The 19,909-nt window shown below is 34.6% G+C and overlaps 1 long non-coding RNA gene across 2 annotated transcripts in view; it reads right to left on the bottom strand.

Moving 5' to 3' along the window:
* Positions 1-203: 203 nt before the first annotated feature.
* Positions 204-19,909, bottom strand: part of LOC144617144 (uncharacterized) — a 191,612-nt gene continuing 171,906 nt past the window's right edge. Inside the window, exon 8 of one of the 2 annotated variants that reach the window (XR_013557232.1) lies at positions 204-458. This is a non-coding gene — a long non-coding RNA (uncharacterized LOC144617144). The remainder of the gene's footprint in view (positions 459-19,909) is intronic. The other variant, XR_013557233.1, reaches the window with a different exon arrangement.

Below are 19,909 nucleotides of genomic sequence, written 5' to 3'. Positions count from 1 at the left end.
TTGCTAGGAATTTTTACAAACCATAAAACAAATGTTAACAGAAAAGCAAAGGACACAGACATATCACAAAAGAATACAAGTAAATGAAAAGTCAGTCAATCTCAGTGTGTATCAAAACAATTACAGCATTTTGAAATCACACAACTGACAAATATTCTTATAAATACTAACGACCAGGGTTGGTATAATAAAGAAATATGATGGAGATATTTATGCTAAAGCCTCTTGGAGGACAATTAAGCTGAATCAAAACACTTGACTGTACCTACTCAAGTCTGATCCCCAGCTATCTTCACAGAAAATCGGGAAGAGGTAGTTGTGTGGGAACAGGGACAACAGGACTCCAGGATCCAAGTTAGGAAGCTTGCTGGGCTGCTCTAGGGTATAGCAGATAAAGGAACAGGTGGCTGGATTTCCAGGACCTTTGCTATGACAGGAGCTGTTTCACAAGGAGGAGGCTAGAAATGAAGAAAAATATTCATGACAATCTGACCCAACAGGACCAGCTGCAAAATAACAATGGGCAGAAAACATGAATAGACACTTCTCTAAAGAAGACATCCGAATGGCCAACAGGCACATGAAAAGATGTTCAACGTCGCTCCTTATCAGGGAAATACAAATCAAAACCACACTCAGATATCACCTCATGCCAGTCAGAGTGGCCAAAATGAACAAATCAGGAGACTATAGATGCTGGAGAGGATGTGGAGAAACAGGAACCCTCTTGCACTGTTGGTGGGAATGCAAATTGGTGCAGCCACTCTGGAAAGCAGTGTGGAGGTTCCTCAGAAAATTAAAAATAGACCTACCCTATGACCCAGCAATAGCACTGCTAGGAATTTATCCAAGGGATACAGGAGTACTGATGCATAGGGGCACTTGTACCCCAATGTTTATAGCAGCACTCTCAACAATAGCCAAATTATGGAAAGAGCCTAAATGTCCATCAACTGATGAATGGATAAAGAAATTGTGGTTTATATACACAATGGAATACTACATGGCAATGAGAAAGAATGAACTATGGCCTTTTGTAGCAACGTGGATGGAACTGGAGAGTGTGATGCTAAGTGAAATAAGCCATACAGAGAAAGACAGATACCATATGGTTTCACTCTTAGGTGGATCCTGAGAAACTTAACAGAAACCCATGGGGGAGGGGAAGGAAGAAAAAAAAAAAAGAGGTTAGAGTGGGAGAGAGCCAAAACATAAGAGACTGTTAAAAACTGAGAACAAACTGAGGGTTGATGGGGGGTGGGAGGGAGGTGAGGGTGGGGGATGGGTATTGAGGAGGGCACCTTTTGGGATGAGCACTGGGTGTTGTATGGAAACCAATTTGACAATAAACTTCATATATTAAAAAAAAAAAACCTCTTTCATCTTAAAAATAATTTCTAATATTATTTCAACCTAAAAAACCCTTACTATATCTTAATTATCACAGACTCTCAGGGAGATCCATATTTGAATTTGGCAAAACACCAATTGTATTCTCTTTTCATTATTTTTCTAGAAGATAAAGCTGTTATTTTTTTCTTATTTACAACAAAGAGAATATGAGGAGTGTTTTGAAACTGCTTGTTTTTAAACAAAAAAAAATACTTTTCAACTATGAAAAATAAAAATAACTTTAAAAACAGAATCAGAACAACAGCAAAAACAAACAAATTACAACAAAAACCCCTTCACCTATAATGCATGTTCCAAGTTGGACACTGAATTTTGAGGATTTTCTGAGTTTTCTTCTATTTTTATGTTCTTGTATTGTTTTTCCCTATTGTTTTCTACTTCTAGAACAACGACCGACCGAGGTAAGCTACACAAGTGTGACAATTACCATGTACTGTCGCTGGCTCCCGGGCATGGGCTCTGGAGTTAAACTTCCTGCTTCCCTTCCCAGTTCTTCTACTAATAAGCTGCATAATTTGGGGCAAGTTAAATATGTTCTCTGTGAATATGTTTCCTCTTCTATAAAATTGGGAAAATATGAGTAACATATCCACAATGTTTTTTTGTGAAAATTAAATATCACTGTCTAAAGACTCAGGATAACTGTTGATGCAGTACAAGTGCTCAATAGTGTCTATCATTACATCTTTATCTCTTAACTGTTTCCTTCAATACAGATAAAAAGCACAGAGCATGATTTGTTGGCAATCACATTCTCAAGTACTCAAACCATAAAAGCCTCTGTGGGTAACAAGAACAAGTACTAAACAGAGGAATGACAGAGGAGTAACGACAGCAATTTGGTGGCATAGGATGCCACAGACCCTCTTTCCTCCGACAGAATCACTGATTCAACAATATGCAGAATTCCCTTTATGAGAAATCCAGACAGGTAATAGGCTCCTGCTCCCCAGGAGAGCGCATGGCCACACTGAAGCTGGTGGGAAAATTCACGGCACTGTCTTGCCATGATCCCTCTCCCTGGCACAGCATCACACAATGGAGAGGAAATTCCTACCTCCTGGCTTCTCCTTGGGAAGGAAAAGAGAAGAGCAGACCATACATACATCTAACATTCTGTGCTTATAGTTATTAATATTGTACTTCTCACTTAAAAATTTAAGAGGGTGTATTTCATGTTATGTGCTTTTTACCACAATGATGATGATAAATAATAATAATGATAATAATAATTCTACCAGAGATAAAGAAATAATAATTTTACCAGAAATAATAGGAACCCAAGAGGATGGAGGAAAGAAAGAGGAGAGCCTCTTCTGAAAGAAAACCTCACAAAAACTTGAAATGCTCATCCACACGCAACACTTCTGATCCCCTCTCTAAAAAACGTTCACTTTGTGGAAAAAACACATTTACAAGGGATGTCTGGGTAGCTCAATAGGTTAAGTATCTGACTCTTGACTTTGACTCCGGTTATGATCTCACACTTTGTGAGTTTGAGCCCTACATCAGACTCTGCACTGGCAGTGAGGAGCCTGCTTGAGATTCTCTCTTTTTTTCTCTCTCTACCCCTCCTTGCTTTCCCTCTCAAAAATCAATAAATAAACATTAAAAAAAATCTATGAAATTGTGTTTAAGATAGCCATGCACTCATTAATGTGGATGCCTATTATGTGCATACACAACTGGCTTGACTCCCTAGCTACCTGAAATGAGTCTTCCATTTTGTTTGATAACATCTTTTTTCAATTTTTTATTATGATAAAATGCACATAATATTAAATTCACAATCTCAACCATCTTTTTTTTAATTTTATTTAATCTACATCCAAATTATTTAGCATATAGTGCAACAATGATTTCAAGAGTAGATTCGTTAGTGCCCATGACCCATTTAGCCCATCCCCCCTCCCACAACCCCTCCAGTAACCCTCTGTTTGTTCTCCATATTTGAGTCTCTTATGTTTTGTCCCTCTCCCTGTTTTTATATTATTTTTGCTTCCCTTCCCTTATGTTCGTCTGTTCTGTGTCTTAAAGTCCTCATATGAGTGACATATAGTCATATTTGTCTTTCTCTGACTAATTTGTAAGCTGTTTCGAAGGGACGCAAGTACCCCAATGTTTATAGCAGCATTAACAACAATAGCCAAAGTATGGAAAGAGCCCAAATCTCCATCGATGGATGAATGGATAAAGAAGATGTGGCATATATATACAATGGAGTATTACTCAGCAATCAAAAAGAATGAAATCTTGCCATTTGCAACTACCTGGATGGAACTAGAAGGTACTATGCTCACCATGTCAACCATCTTTAAATGTACAGTTATGTGGTATTAAGTATATTCATAATGTTGTGAAATCATTACCACCATCCATCTCCATAGCCTTTTTCATTTTGTAAAACTGAAATGCTATGTCCATTAAACAATAACTCTTCTTTCCCCTCTCCCACCAGCCCCTGGCAACCACATTACACTTTCTGTCTCTATGATTTTGACTGCTTTTAAGTATCTCATCTAAGCAGAATCATGCAGTATTTTCCTTTTTTTGACTGGCTTACATCACTCACCATAATGTCCTCCAGGTTCATCCATGTTGTAGCATATATCAGCATTTCTTTTTTTTAAAGGCTGAATAATATTCCTCTGTATGTATAATACCACATTTTGCTTTTCCATTTTGCTTGTCCATAGATGGACACTTGGGTTGCTTCCACGTTTTAGCTATTATGAATAATACAGAAATAAACATGGATGTACAAATATCTCTTTGATACTGGGTTTTCAGTTATTTTGGTTATATCCCCGGAAGTGGAACTGCTGGATCATATGGTAATTCTATTTTTAACTTTTTGAGGAACCACCTACTGTTTTCCATAGTGGCTAGACCAGATTACATTCCCACTAATACAGCACAAGCATTCCAATTTCTCCACATCCTCAAGAACATTTTTTATTTTGTTTTTTTTTTATAGTAGCCATCATATTGGGTTTGTAGGATGGTATGTCATTGTAGTTTTGATTTGCATTTCCCTAATGATGAGGGATATTGAGTGTCTTTTCATGAACTTCTTGGCCATTTGTATATCTTTTTTGGAGAAATGTCTATTCAAGCCCATCTTTGAATTGGGTTGTTTGGGGTTTTTGTTGTTGTTGTTGCTGAGTTTTAGGAATTCTTTCTAAATTCCAGATATTAATCCCTTACTAGATACATGATCTTCATATGTTTTCTCCACTTCTTTGGGTTGCCTTTTTACTCTGTTTTACTCTGTTGACATTTTTTGGTGCACAAAAATCTTCAGTTTGCTTGAAGTCCAATTTGTCTTTTTTTTTTTTTTTTCATTTGTTGCCTGTCCCTTTTTTGTCAGATCCAAGAAATTATTGTCAAATCCAATGTCATGCAGCTTTTGCCCTATGTTTTGCCCTAGGAGTTTTATAGCTTTAGGTCTTAAACTTAGGTACTTGATTCATTTCAAGTTAATTTTTGTATATCATGCAAGGTAAGGGTCTAACTTCATTTTCTTGCATGTGGGCACCCAGTTTTCTCAGCACCATTTGTGCAAAAGACTGCCCTTTCTCCAATGAATGGTCTTGGCACTCTGGTTAAAAATCATTTAACCACATATGGAAGGGTTTACTTCTGGGCTCTCTATTCCATTGATTGATCTGTATGTTTGTCTTTATGCCAGTGCCACATTGCTTTGATAAATAGTTGATCTGAAATGGAAGGAAGAGTTAAGTGACAGAGATTTGGTGCAAGGATATGCTATTGACTGACATAAGAAAGAGATGATTCTTAATTATCATGTGCCTGTCCAAAAAAAGTACTAATTTACTCCAACTTGCATCTTAAAGCAAGGGGCTATGATAAAAGAGTGAGTAAATATCAAAACTCAAATAACTATAAATTTTATAGATTTTCAATAAATCACTATATATATATATATAGTCTTTATAGATTTTCAATTATATATATATATATATATCATTCAAAATGCAAGACATTGTTGTCGACAGCTTCAGCAGTGATGGAAGACAGAGCCAGTGGCTTTGGTAGCAGTAAAAAAAGATGGGGATGATTCACCTATCAGTGCCCTCAACATCGGACACAGGCAACAGCTCACATGTAGACCGCAGCAAATCAGTAGTAAAATCATGATGTAGCTGCAAGCACTCAACTCCAGAGAGCAACTGCAACCTCTCTTGCATGCATCCACAGCAATAACTTGAATGAGCATGAATGACAAAATTCCCTTTTGGGAACACAGGAAACATTACCACAATGAAGTAAAGCAGGAAAAAAAAAATAGGTGATTCTCTTGCAGTTGATTGGAGGCTTTGTGTCTGAAGTAGAGAGGAAAAAATATCTGAAAAACAATAGGAGTCAATGGTGAAAGAGCGCTGGCATTTCTAAAGAATGGATGGGTTTGATTTGTATTTCCCTGATGATGAGTGATGTTGAGCATTTTTTCATGTGTCTGTTAGCCATCTGGATGTCTTCTTTGGAGAAATGCCTGTTTATGTCTTCTGCCCATTTCTTAACTGGATTATTTGCTTTTTGGGTATTGAGTTTGATAAGTTCTTTATAGATTTTGGACACTAACCCTTTATCTGATATGTCATTTGCAAATATCATCTCCCATTCTGCTGGCTGCCTTTTAGTTTCGTTGATTGTTTTCTTCATTGTGCAGATGGTTTTTATCTTAATGAAGTCTCTAGTTCATTTTTGCTTTCATTTCCCTTGCCTCCAGAGACATCTAGTAAGAATTTGCGACAGCCGAGGTCAAAGAGGTTGCTGCCTGTGTTCTCCTCTAGGATTTTGATGGTTTCCTGTCTCACATTTAGGTCTTTCATCCATTTTGAATTTATTTTTGTGTATGGTATAAGAAAGTGGTCCAGTTTTCCCAACAACATTTGTTGAAGAGACTGTCTTTTTCCCTATTAGATATTCTTTCCTGCTTTGTTGAAGATGAGTTGATTATGTAGTTGTGGGTCCATTTCTGAGTCCTCTATTCTGTTCCATTGATCTATGTGTCTGTTTTTGTGCCAGTACATATTGTCTTGATTACTACAGCTTTATAATACAGCTTATAGTCTGGAATTGTGATGCCTCCCACTTTGTTTTTCTTTTTCAACATTACTTTAGCTATTTGGGGTCTTTTCTGATTCCATACAAATTTTAAGATTTCTTGTTCTAGCTCTGTGAAAAATGCTGGTGATATTTTGATAGGGATTGCACTGAATATGTGGATTGCTTTGGGTAGTATAGACATTTTAACAATGTTTATTCTTCCAATCCATGAACAGGGATTTTTTTTTCCATTTCTTTGAGTCCTCTTCAATTTCTTTCATAAGTGTTCTACAGTTTTCAGAGTACATCTCTTCTACCTCTTTGGTTAGATTTATTCCTAGATATCTTATGGTTTTTGGTGCAGTTGGAAATGGGATTGATTCCTTGATTTCTCTTTCTGTTGCTTCATTATTGGTATATAGAAATGCAACAGAATGAGATATGACCTCACAGCAGTCACAATGGCTAAAATTAACAACTCAGGAAACAACAGATGTTGGTGAGGATGCAGAGAAAGGGGGAACTTTTTACACTGTTGGTGGGAATGCAAACTAGTGTAGCCACTCTGGAAAATAGTGTGTAGGTTCCTCAAAAAGTTAAAGATAGAGCTACCCTACGACCAGCAATTGCACTACTAGGTATTTGCCCAAAGGATACAAAAATACAGATTTGAAGGCACACATACACCCTGATGTTTATAGCAGCAAAATCAACAATAGCCAAGTTATGGAAAGAAACCCAATGTCCATCAACTGACGAATGGATAAAGAAGATGTGGTATATATTCATACAATGAAAAATTACTCAGCCATCAAAAAGAACGAAATCTTACCATTTGTAACAACATAAATGGAACTAGAGTGTATCATGCTAAGTGAAATAAGTCAGTCAGAGAAAGACAAATAGCATATGATTTCACTCACATATGGAAATTAAGAAATAAAACAGCTGAACACAGGGGAAGGGAAGGAAAAACAAAATAAGATAAAAACAAAGCGGGAGGCAAACCTAAGAGACTTAACTATAGAGAACAAACAGAGGGTTGCTTGAGGGGAGGTGGGTGGGGGGATGGGCTAAATGGAGATGGACATTAAAGAGGGCACTAAGTGGGATGAGCACTGGGTGTTATATACAAGTGATGAATTACTAAATTCTACTCCTGAAACCGATACTACACTATATGTTAATTAACTTGAATTTAAATAAAATCTTGGAAGGAAAAAATACAGAATGGATGGGATCACACCTGAAAAAAATGCATTCTATTGTGTGACTATAATTGAGACTGAGTTTATGCCTCAAAACTGCTATGGCTTGGGAATACTGATGTATCAATAATATTTAAGAGAATATGCAGATAGATTTCTGGTACACCAAGTTTGCTATTTCAGAATTTTCTCCAAAAAAGGCAAGAAATTTTAGTCTAAAGAAAATATCTAGAAACAATAGTCTCCAAATCAAAGATATATATAATCATTATACTGAGGGTACAAATTATTGCTTTCCTGTTGGTGTCTGTACCTGTATTCTTACTGCCTTCATTTTGTTTCCAGGTAATTAGAGGCTGAGATCTAGGAAAGATAAAGTGTTTAAAATGCTTCCATTTAAGAATAATGTTATTGCTACATTCTAAAGCAAAACTACATGTAGTCACAAGTTAAACAGAGATGATTAAAAATGAGACGTTAACATTTCTAAATTGTGCTGCTGCTTGTCAATGAATATAAACATATTAAATAGTCAACAAGATTTGAGACTTAAGAACTATGAAAAGTAGAAATGAGAAAAGCATATGGAAATAGATGCCTTGGAGTCATTAAACATAACTCTGCTACTACAGCATTACTTTTGTATTCAGAAAATAAAATCTAAGACTATATTTGTTATATCATATTTCTGCTCTTAATCTTTCTATCTCTATCAGTGCAGAGCCTGCTTGGGATCCTCTCTCTCCTCCTCTCTCTGCCTCTCCTTCCTCAAAATATATAAATAAATAAACAAAAAGATTCTGTTTTATTTCTGATTCTGTGCTATTTTCTTTCTTTTCTCTCTTTTATTTTATGGTCTATTTTTCTATGATACCTATTCTCAGGATATTGTAAGTTGTGAATTCTGTTTGTAGTTCCATTGGTGTTTACTTTTATATCTTTTAATGACATAAGGGTATAGTTGACAGCTTAACAGGTTCAGTAATGAAATAAATTCTATTGATTACCTCTGAAGAAATTATTAAATTACATACTTTCTCAACCTTTTTCCACCTCTCTACACACACCCTGGTTTTTGCTTTTATGCTCTGGGATTTTGAAATCACAAAAAATTGTCACATTTAAAAAAATTATTTAAAATTATAATACATATTATTCAAGGGATTACATTTATTTTTTATAATTCTACGTATGATAATAATTAGACTAATTAGACTCAATTAAATGCTTAAATAGACTCAAAACCCACTACCACTCCCTTCACAACATGGACTTGCCATTCGACAATTCTTTCTTTTTTTTTTTCCCCCTAACTAGCTGAATTGAGTGTTTAGATGGAGATTTTGGTATGATACATATGTAAGTAATGTATTTCTGAGCCTTTGGGTACATAAGAAAATTTTTTGTTGCATTTATATGGGAATAATAGCTTGGTGAAATATAGAATTCTTTAATCACTCACTCTTTCCTAAAATTCTGGTAAATCATGCCCCGTGTATTCTGAGAATATAGCAGAGAGGTAAACAGCACAGTACCAATAATATATATATATATATATTATATATACATATACATATGTACATATTATATATATATATATATATATATATATATATAATTTAGCTCTGCTAATTACTTGTTATGTGATATTTAAAAATTACATAACCTTTTCTTTGTATTCTAAATCTGTGTTTCTCATCTGTAAAATGGGACTATTATCTCTCAGGTTAGATGTAAGAAATTAATGACATGTACTGTATTAGTGCTATCTAATAGAGACATAACATGAGCCACATGTTATAAATTTAAATTTTCTAGCACTCACATTTAAAGGGGAAAAACAAAAAAAATATATTAAATTTGGGGCGCCTGGGTGGCTCAGTCCGTTAAGCGTCCGACTTCGGCTCAGGTCATGATCTCACAGTTCGTGAGTTTAAGACCCGCGTCGGGCTCTGTGCTGACAGCTCAGAGCCTGGAGCCTGCTTCACATTCTGTGTCTCCCTCTCTCTCTGCCCCTTCCCTGCTCATGCTGTGTCTCTCTCTGTCTCAAAAATAAACATTAAAAAATATATATTAAATTTAAAAATATATTTACTTAACCCAATATATTCAATAATACATTGTCATTTCAATATGTAAACAATATAAAAATATCAATGGGATATTGCATTCTTTTTATACTAAGTCTTCAAAATGTGGTGTATATTTTGTACTTATACCTTATAGCTAAACATATAGCATATATAAAATTTGGACATGCCACATTTCAAGTGCTCAGTGAGCACATGTATCTAGTGGCTATCATACTGAAGAATATAGAGCAATATAATGCAACTCATTAGAATACCTGGCATAAACATTCAATAAATTATATATATTTTTGTTGTCTTAATATTATAAAGAAGTTTTATTTATTTTATTTTACTCAGAAAACTCTTTTACTTGCTTTCTAAATAACTTGTTTCTTCTGCCTAAATATATGCAGGAGTCTACTTTTTTAGCTTAAAAACTTTCTAAGTAAAGTCTTTATTGAAATATAATACAGAAAAGAGCACAAATTATAAGTGTTGACCCAAAGGATATTTACACAGTGAACATGTAACCACCACTGAAATCAATAAACAAAACAGTATCAATATCTCAGAAGCTCCCCTATAATAGTTATAACTTCCCAGGTGGCTTCAATCACTATGATGTCTAATTTTACCTATTACTAAACTTTATACAAATAGAAACATATGATGTCTATCCTTTTATGTCTGGTTTCTCTTGCTCAGCATTATGTTTCATACATATTGTTGCATGAGAGTTTGGATTATAATTCTTTATTATATAGTATTCCATTGTATGAATATACATTTATTTATGCATTCTTCCATTCTACTTTTGATACACTTTTGAATTAAATCCACTTTGAAGCTTGTGCAAAAACAACCAACTATAGCAGGACTGACTGTCATCCTTAGACTGGATTGCACACACTATTGGCCCTTAGCTGGTAGCTGAGAACTTGCATTTGGAAAGGGTTCCTGCCACCCTTATTTTAAAAGGCTCATTGTATCCAGACTGTTTATAAAAACAATATGGTTTATGTGAACATTGCTTTCCTTCTGGAAGACTGGCATTCTGGTGCATGCCATGTAAAGGCTGCATACTTGACCAGCCCCAGCAAAAACCTGGAGTACTGACCTCTACAGAGGTTCCCTGGTAGACAGCATTTCACAGATATTATTTATACCTTCTTATTGGAATAATTAAGCATGTCCTGTGTGACTGCATTGGGATAGAATTCTGGAAGCTTTTCAGGCTGCCTCAGGACTTTGCTCCATAAGCTTTGCCTTGTGCTGATTTTGCCTTGCTTTGTTACCCTTTTGCTACAAGAAATTATGCTGTGAACATGACTTTAGGCTTGTTGAGTCCTGTGAGTCCTCTAGTGAATCATCAAACTTGGGGGTTGGTCTTGGCAATCCCTGACACACGGCTATTACAAATAGCACTACTATGATAATCTTGGCCATTCCTTTTGGTAAGCATATGTTGAATATATATATACAAAGGAGTGAAATTGTTGGATCATAGGATAGGTATTCAGCTTTACTAAATACTGAAAAGTAGGTTTCCAAAGTGGTTATACCAATTCACACTCCTATCAATAGTTTATGAGAGTTCTAGTTACTCCACATCCTGTCCGACACTTGGTATTTTCAGTTTAGCCAATTTGGTGACTGCAAAGTGACCTATCATTTTGGTTTCAATTTGCAATTTCCTTGATGACTAACAAAAGTTGAGCACCTTTTCATATGTTTATAGGCTTCTTGTATGTCCTTCATTGTGATGTGTCTGTTCAAGGTCTTTGCAATTTTTCTACTGTGTTGTCTCACTTTTTCTTATTTTGTAGGCATTCTTCATGTATTCCATAAATAAGACATTTATTATTTATATATGCATGTGTGTATGTTTATAATATGACAAATATCTTCTCCCACCCACTCTCTTAATGTTATCTTATAATAAGCAGATGTTCCTAACTTTAGTTTATCAATTTTCCCTTTATATCTAGCAGTTTGTGTGTCTTATTTAAGAAATATTTACTACTCCCAAAGTCATAAAGATGTCCTCCTATTCTTCTTCTAAATGATTTACTCCTTTAACTCTTACATTTAAGTCCACAATTCACTAGAAATGATTCTTTGTAAGTGTTGAGGTTTTTCTTTTTTCTTCAAGTCCAATAACATCGCCATGATTGATTCACAATTCATTACTATTTATTTTTTCTGTAATAAGTTGTATGCTTTTGATCGTTTACATCAGTTCAAGAAAGTTTTTCTTTGGGGCACCTGAGTATGTCAGTTAGTCAAGTGTCCAACTCTTGACTTTGGCTCAGGTCATGATCTCATGCTCCGTGGGTTCAAACCCCACATTGGGCTCTGCACTGGTAGAATGGAGCCTGCTTGGGATTCCCTCTCTCTCTCCCTCTCTCTCTGCCCCTCCCCACACATGTTCATGATCTCTTTCAAAACGAATAGCTTAAAAATTTTTTTTCTTTGTAATTATATTCCTAGATACTTTACTGTTCCATTTCTTCTGTCTTTCCTCTGGTAACACTATTGCTTCCCATTCCAATACGCTCTATTTGTGATAATTTCTCTAAAAATTATGTTATCCTTCTGTTTCATTCTCTTTTATTTTCTTTCAACTTTATCTCTTATTTTATAGAGTTCACAAAAGAGGATGAGAGTAAGATCATAGAAATGTTTACCACTACAACACAATAGCAGCAAACAAGGCACCTGGGCTCGAGAAGTGAAATAGAAGTCAATATTATAGTAAAAAAAAGCTTTTTTAATTACATATAAAATAACACACATAATAAGTAGCACAGAATTCAAAGGAGTGAGGAATCACATTGGCCCAGTGTTAAAAAGGAATGTACCTCAGAGAAGTTGATGAGTTTGAGGATATGATAATAAAAACATTACTGTGGGAAGAACCAAACTATGTATAATAGCTGGTATTTTGGTTATCTTGGTAATATATCTAACCACTATGGACCATACAAATTTGTAATGACAGAGTGTGTATTTTTAATAATGAACCAAAATCTATATTTTTATTTGGCACAAATTTTCCATTTGTTCATGGAAGTTTATGAAAGCCAAAAAATAATAATTAAATGTGACAAAGAAAGTATAATTCTACATTTGATGGGCTTTTGATTTCCTTGGCACTGAATATCTCAAGGTCTAGTTATGATTCAAATAAATGTAAATGTCATCATGTTATTTAAGATTAGGTGTTAGAGCTATTAGATCCATTCTGAAGCTTTCATTGAGCCAAATGAAAATAAGAACTGACCTTAGTCAAGCTTTTCACTGAAATTAAATATCCTCATCATAACTAAAATTATCAATGGGATTCAGGAAGAAAATATACTCTTTGCAAGCTATTATCTTCTGCATTCAGAAGAGTTGAAATATATATGCATGTAATAAAAGTTCATGCTAATTTTTCAGAATATTTCCAGTTATACTTCTTTTTGGCTTGAGAATTTGCACTGTTCCAATATCATTAGATCCTTTCAGCGGCTCTGTCATAAACATGATTTTTTTTCCTTGTGCTAATGTTTCAAAATGCAAATAAGGTAGCCAGAAGGACATGTCCAAAGGTGTCTTACTGAGTATTACCATCTTGATGAGTTAATTGCTGGCCAGGAACTGGGCCTCCCATTTTGCAGCTTCACAGACCTGATTTTTCTTGTACATTGACAATGAATCATACACCTGAAGTATGAATTCAAAGTTCAAATGGATACACATTCAGTGAGAAATAAGATTCTAAACAGAACTAGAATATTTGTATCTCTTGCTAGGAAAATGTACATAAGAAACCAAACATAATTAGAGATCACTTTTTTAAAAATTAACTACTTAGAAAAATTAAATATTTGCTAGATACTGCTGAAAGTAGCATTATGTATCCTTTTGCAACAGAGATCAAAAGTTCAAATGCCCTAGGGTTCAGGAAGTTAATATCCATTAGCAAAGGGATCCCAAATGAAGACTGCTGAATTGAAGGACTGCAGGACTTTAACAAAAGAGTTACCAGATACTCACGTCTAGTTGATCATTGTAATGAGGGAGTATAGATCCAGAGTTGACAGATCTTCTGGTTTTTAAATTTTTTCCAGTTTAATTGAGAAATAATTGACATACATCACTGTATAAATTTAAGACACATGGCATAATGGTTTTACATATATCGTGAAAATGATTTCCACAATAGGTTCAAATAACATCAATCTTCTCATATATTGATACAATAAAAAGAAAAGAAAGAAGAAAAAAAGAGAGGAAAAACTTTTTTCTCCTTGGAATGAGTACTCAGGATTTACTCTCTTCACAACTCTCCTATATATCATACAGCAGTGTTAGCTACAGTCACCAGTTACATTGCATCCCTTGTACTTATTTATCTTATAACTGGAAGTTTCTGCCTCTTAACAACCTTCCTCCAATTCTCCCTACCCCTCTCCCCACCTCTGGTAACCACAAGTTTGTTTTTGTTTTTGTGTTTAGACTCCACATATAAGTGAGATCACACAGTATTTTGTCTTTCTCTGTCTGACTTATGTCACTTAGCATAATGCCTTCAAGGTCCATCCATGTAGCTGCAAATGGTAGGATTTTCTCATTTTTTTTATGACTCAATATTTCAGAGAGTGTGTGTGTGTGTGTGTGTGTACGCACAACTTCTTTATCCAATCACTCATTGTTTCCATGATGTTTTCATTTAGTTCCATGACACTAAATTGTTTCCATGTTTTGGCGATTATATACAATGCTGCTATGAACATGGGCATGCAGATACCTTTTCAAGTTAGTGTTTTCATTATTTTGAAAATATTCCCAGAAGTGAAATTGCTGAATCATATTGTAGTTCTATTTTTAATTTTTTGAGAATTCTCCATACTGTCTTCCATAGTGGCTGCAACAATTTACAAACCCACCAATAATGAACATTCCTTTTCTCCACATCCACACCAGCATTTGTTGTCTCTAGTCTATTTGACAATGGTCATTCTAACAGGCATGAGGTGATATCTCTTTGTGGCTTTCATTTGCATTTCCCTAATGACAAGTGGTGTCATTTTGATTTTTAGTTTTATGCCATAGTGGTTAGAGAAGATATTTGGTACGATTTCAATCTTCTCGAATTTGATAAGACTTGTTTTATGGCCTAATATTTAGTCTAACCTAGAAAATGTTCCATGTGTGCTTGAGAAGACTTTGCATTGTGAAGTTGCTGGAAAGAATGTTCTGTAGTCTATCAGATCCATTTGGTCTACAGCATTGTTCAAATCTGCTGTTTCCTTATTGATTCTGTATCAGATGGTCTATCCATTGTGGAGAGTGGGGTATTAAAGTCGCCAATAATTATTGTATTACCATTTATTTTTCCTTTTACCTCTCTTATTTTTTGCTTTATATACTTAGGTACTCCAATGTTAAGTGTGTAAATGGTTACAATTGTTATGTCTTCTTGATGCATTGACACCTTTATCATGATATAATTAGCTTGTCTCTTTTTTACCATTTTTAATTTAAACTATTTTGTCTGCTATAAGCATAGGTACTCCCTGCTTTTTTTTTTTTTTTTTTTTTTTTGGTTGCCATTTGCTTAAAGTGTCTTTTTCATCTTTTCATTCTATGAGTGCCTCTAAGGCTAAAATGAGTCTCTTACACGCAGCATATTGTTGGATCTCTTTTTGATGTTGTTTTTTGTCTGGTTGTTTGTTTTACCCTTAAGTCATTCTATGCCTTTTGATTGGAGAATTTAATCCATTTATGCATAAGGTAATTTTTAATAGGTAAGGACTTACTACTGCTATTTTTTTTATTGTTTTCTAGTTGTTTTGTAGATCCATTGTTCCTTGTTTCTTATCCTACTATCTGTTTTCTGTTTTGATGTCTTTTGGTATCAGTATGCTTTCACTTTATTGTGTTCTTTCGTGTAATCAGTAATTACACAAAATCTGGTAGTACCAGATTTTCCCTTGTGATTTCCATGAAGCTTACATAAAATATCTTAAACTTATAACACCCTATTTTAAACTGGTAACAACTTAAATTCAGTAGAATTATATACTTGACACTTTCACTACTCTTCCTCTCATATTTTGTTATTGTTGCTACAATTTATATGCTTTTTATATTGTGTAACTAATAACAGATTATGTATTTGTGTTATTTTTGTTACATTCTTTTTCTTAACTTTTAAACTGAAGTTGTGAGTTATGCACCACTATTTCTATATTGCAGTCTAATTATGACTACGTATTACAATTATCAGTGAGATTTTTGCTACCTTTTTGTGTTTTTATGATGCTAACTGGCATTCTTTTACTTACACTCAAAAACTCCCTTTAGCATTTCTTGTAAGGCAGATCTTGTAGTAATGAACTCCCATAGGCCTTCTTCACTCTTTTTCATTCTCTTCTCTCTCTCTCTTTTTTTCCTGCTCCTCTTACTGGATAATTTCCAATTTCTAATTTCCAGGGTCACTGACTCTTCCACATGGTCAAGTCTACTTTTGAAACTCTACTGAATAACACATAAACATTAGTGACATACGATAGGGGATTAATGGATCAATGAATCAGTCAATAAATCTGTGGAGGAAAAATCTAAGACATCAAAATATGCTCAGAAATACACATCATGAACAAACCCATGTTCATTATATTTTGATTTTCCTATCCATTGGTATGTGTTCCCTAAAACTGGACTTCAAACTTCCAACTCTAGTCACATATTGTTTTATCATCAAAACCAAAATACAGTTGATCATTGAATAACACAGGTTTGAATCGTGCAACTCCACTTTCACATAGATTCTTTCCCCACAAATACAGCACAGTACTGTAATGCATTTTGTCTTCTATATGATTTTCTTAAAGCATTTTCTTTTCTTTAGCTTACTTTATTATAAGAATACAATATGTAATACATATAACATATAAAATATGTGTTAATTGTCTATGTTATTAGTAAGGCTTCCAGTCAATAATAGGCTATCAGTAGTTTCGTTTTTGGATAGCCAAAAGCTATATGCAGATTTTCAACTACATGAGGCTGGGGTGGGCAAACAGTGCCCCTAACCCCCGTGTTGTTCAAGGATCAACTGTAGCTTGACACTCAGACAAAAAAGATCCATTAATCCCTCATTGTATACTAATATTGTTTTATATAACTTTAATTTTCATTCTTCAACCTTCTGTAATGTTCACTGGTGCCTTATTTTCTTCTACATCAAATATAATCATCACCTCACCCCACCATATATCCTCATTTATCTCTGACACAAGTGACAGAAGAACACAGTTCTTGAAACTGAAGCTTCAAGAGGAGCATTGTCTTGCCCAAGGCTATATAATCATCATCATCATCATCAGCAGCAGCAGCAGCAGCAGCACATCTAGGGTTCAAATACAGCTCTAGCTAGCACCAAGCCCTCCTTCTTTTCACTGTATCCCTCACAGACAAATATACCCTATTGGATCCTACTTTACTGTGATCACTTCTAACTGAAACCCTATCTGTTCGCATTGTACCCATCCTTTATGTCCAATTCAAATTTTGCTGCCTTCCATTTAAATATACATATTTTTGTGATAAACATCATTACTATAATGCTGAAAATGTCAGATTGAAATATGTTAACTTTAAAATATGCTTTCAAAAATAAAATATAAAGTAGAAAATTTGAAAACCATACAGCAGGCTGAACTTCATGGTGGAAAGAATAAACAATGGATAAGGGAAGGGGTTGCAGAGAGCAAACTGTCAGATGATACTGCAGAAGCTGAAAAAGTTAAGACACAGACCTCTCAGTTCCCAGCAGCTTTCAGATATAGGATGGAGCACCCTGGCCAGTCCAAATCCCTCCAACCTTATACTCATGGTGTCCAAGACTAAATGGAGACACCAAAATAAATGAGCCAAGGGTCTCATGATATGAGACTCTGCCCTGTTTTGATGGAGGATACAGGATCAATTAATAGGAATGCAGTGAGCCCCTGAATGGATCAGGAAGATATAACCACTCAGGAAGAAAAGGGCAAAGAAAAAAGCAAACTAGGAATACTAAAGCCAAGTGAGTGGTGATCAATCCTTTTCCATTTGGTAAAAGGATGGAGGGCAGAAGAATACCAGAAGCTTACAGGAAGGAGAGGAAAGTGAGGTAGATATATCAGAGAATAAACATAGCCTTATTTGATAGGCCAGATTTAACTTCATTAGATTTTAAGGGGGAAAACAGGTAGAAAGAAAAGGAAAGAAAGAAAGAAGAGGAAATGAAAAAAGCAAAAGGGAAAGGCAGAAGGAAGCAAGGAAAAAAGAAAGGATGGAAGAAAGAAGGAGAAGGTATTTGTCTTTTGCAATTATGTTCAATCTAGCAAAAATCTAGCACCAAACTGTGGGATTTATGACTATGGTTTCTTATAATTTATAAAAATTCCAGGTTTCATGAGAGTAGCATTCATGCCTCTTTTTTTTCTATTCAAATAATTCAACAGACCACAACAGAAATACAACAGAGCAATATTTTATAAAAGATACTACTTCCTTGCTATCACTCACTCTAGGCACACAAACTTAATTGCAACAATTAGATAAATTTAATACATGGAAGAGATGCTTTAGGTAAAAACTAAATTGATTATTTGAGATGATGAAGCTCAAACTATGGTATGCATACTATATGTGTTTTACTCTAAAGTTAATTTCAGCATATTTAAAATTTCTTAAATTAAATAATATACTGTTGGGATCCAATATGAACTTCTATCTTCATCCTCACCAATCAAGACAGTTTCAACTTTTAGCCAAGACAGAATTTGCTTTAGGTCTAAAGAGAATGCCTCTTCCTGGGTTTCCCGAACACCTCCTCTGTGTGCACAACTCTGTCCTGTGCAATATGGACCTTGTAGAATGCCATTTGTGCCACTAAACTTGATTTTTTTTAGTCTCATACATTCTTTAAGACATTTCTGAAACTTAAATCTTTATCAGTTGATCTCTTACATTAGCTTTGTCCAAAAATATAGTGTCCAGAAGACTTGTGCATTTTCCCTAATTTCTCTACAGATGAATTCTTTCTCTTATTATTCTTTCCTTTGGCTTCCTTCCATTGGTATGTTTTTATCCTTCATATTCTTAATTGCAGTGTGGTAATGGGACATTTTTAGAGTTAATCTTGCTTGGAAGAACAGTTTACAATTTGGGTAGAGTTAGAGTTGAAACATGTTTTCCATATCATTACCATTACAACTTGTGTTTAGTATGATTCTTCTAACTGGAGAAGCTTGTGGTATGTGCTGTTGAACCATTTCATGGCTAATATTATGGAAATCACAAAAGCATTTTGCCTGTGATGAAAATGAATTATATTTTAACAAAAAGAGATTTGTTGATATTGTCAATTTTACTCATGGACCATTATAAATATTTATGATAATATTTGGTTATTTTAAACAGACATATGGAAAAAATCAATCTTCCTAGGAAAATAAAGTATATTATATGAAACTTTCCAACGATTCACAAATAATGGAAAAACCTAGTTCTAACCCAGAAATATAATTCAAATTATGACAGGTCATGCATCAGTTAATTTCTCATTAGTTCTAGTTTGATATATTTATTTCATAGAATAATTTATCAAAAGAGTTGTCCCAGCTATGTCAAAACTAAGGCTGGGAATTGTAGCAAATAAAATTGGTGACATCCTCAATAGCACTTAGCTAATCTTCCTTGACCACATGAGACTAGGGAGCCACATAGAAAGAAACTGAATCTGTCCACATTTGGGCTTTGGTTATATGTAGACATGTGATATACTGCAGTGTGGGGATGGGTAAATGTAACTAAAGCCAAATAATAGGCTGATAGTGAGGCTTTCCTAAAAGAAATATCATTAAGTGTAGAATGTGGAATATATCGAATATGGAATAGAGAATATGGAATAATGGAAAAAAAGCATAAATGGAGAATAATTTCAGTCCAGTGGGCCAGATTTAGCAAAATATCTTCTTAGTAAAAGATACTGGTGGTTGAAGATAGAGCCTAAAGAGATATTTGAAGAAATCAGATCCAGCCTTCCGGACTGGAGAGTGCTACCTGCGGTCCTTGAGAAAGAGAAGACTATGGGGTAAATGT

Source organism: Panthera onca, chromosome C1, assembly GCF_046562875.1.
Source record: "Panthera onca isolate mPanOnc1 chromosome C1, mPanOnc1 haplotype 2, whole genome shotgun sequence".
In the NCBI taxonomy this organism is placed as follows: Eukaryota; Metazoa; Chordata; class Mammalia; order Carnivora; family Felidae; genus Panthera; species Panthera onca.
Note: the sequence above shows the minus strand (reverse complement) of the source record. Positions and strands in the feature narration are given on the sequence as shown.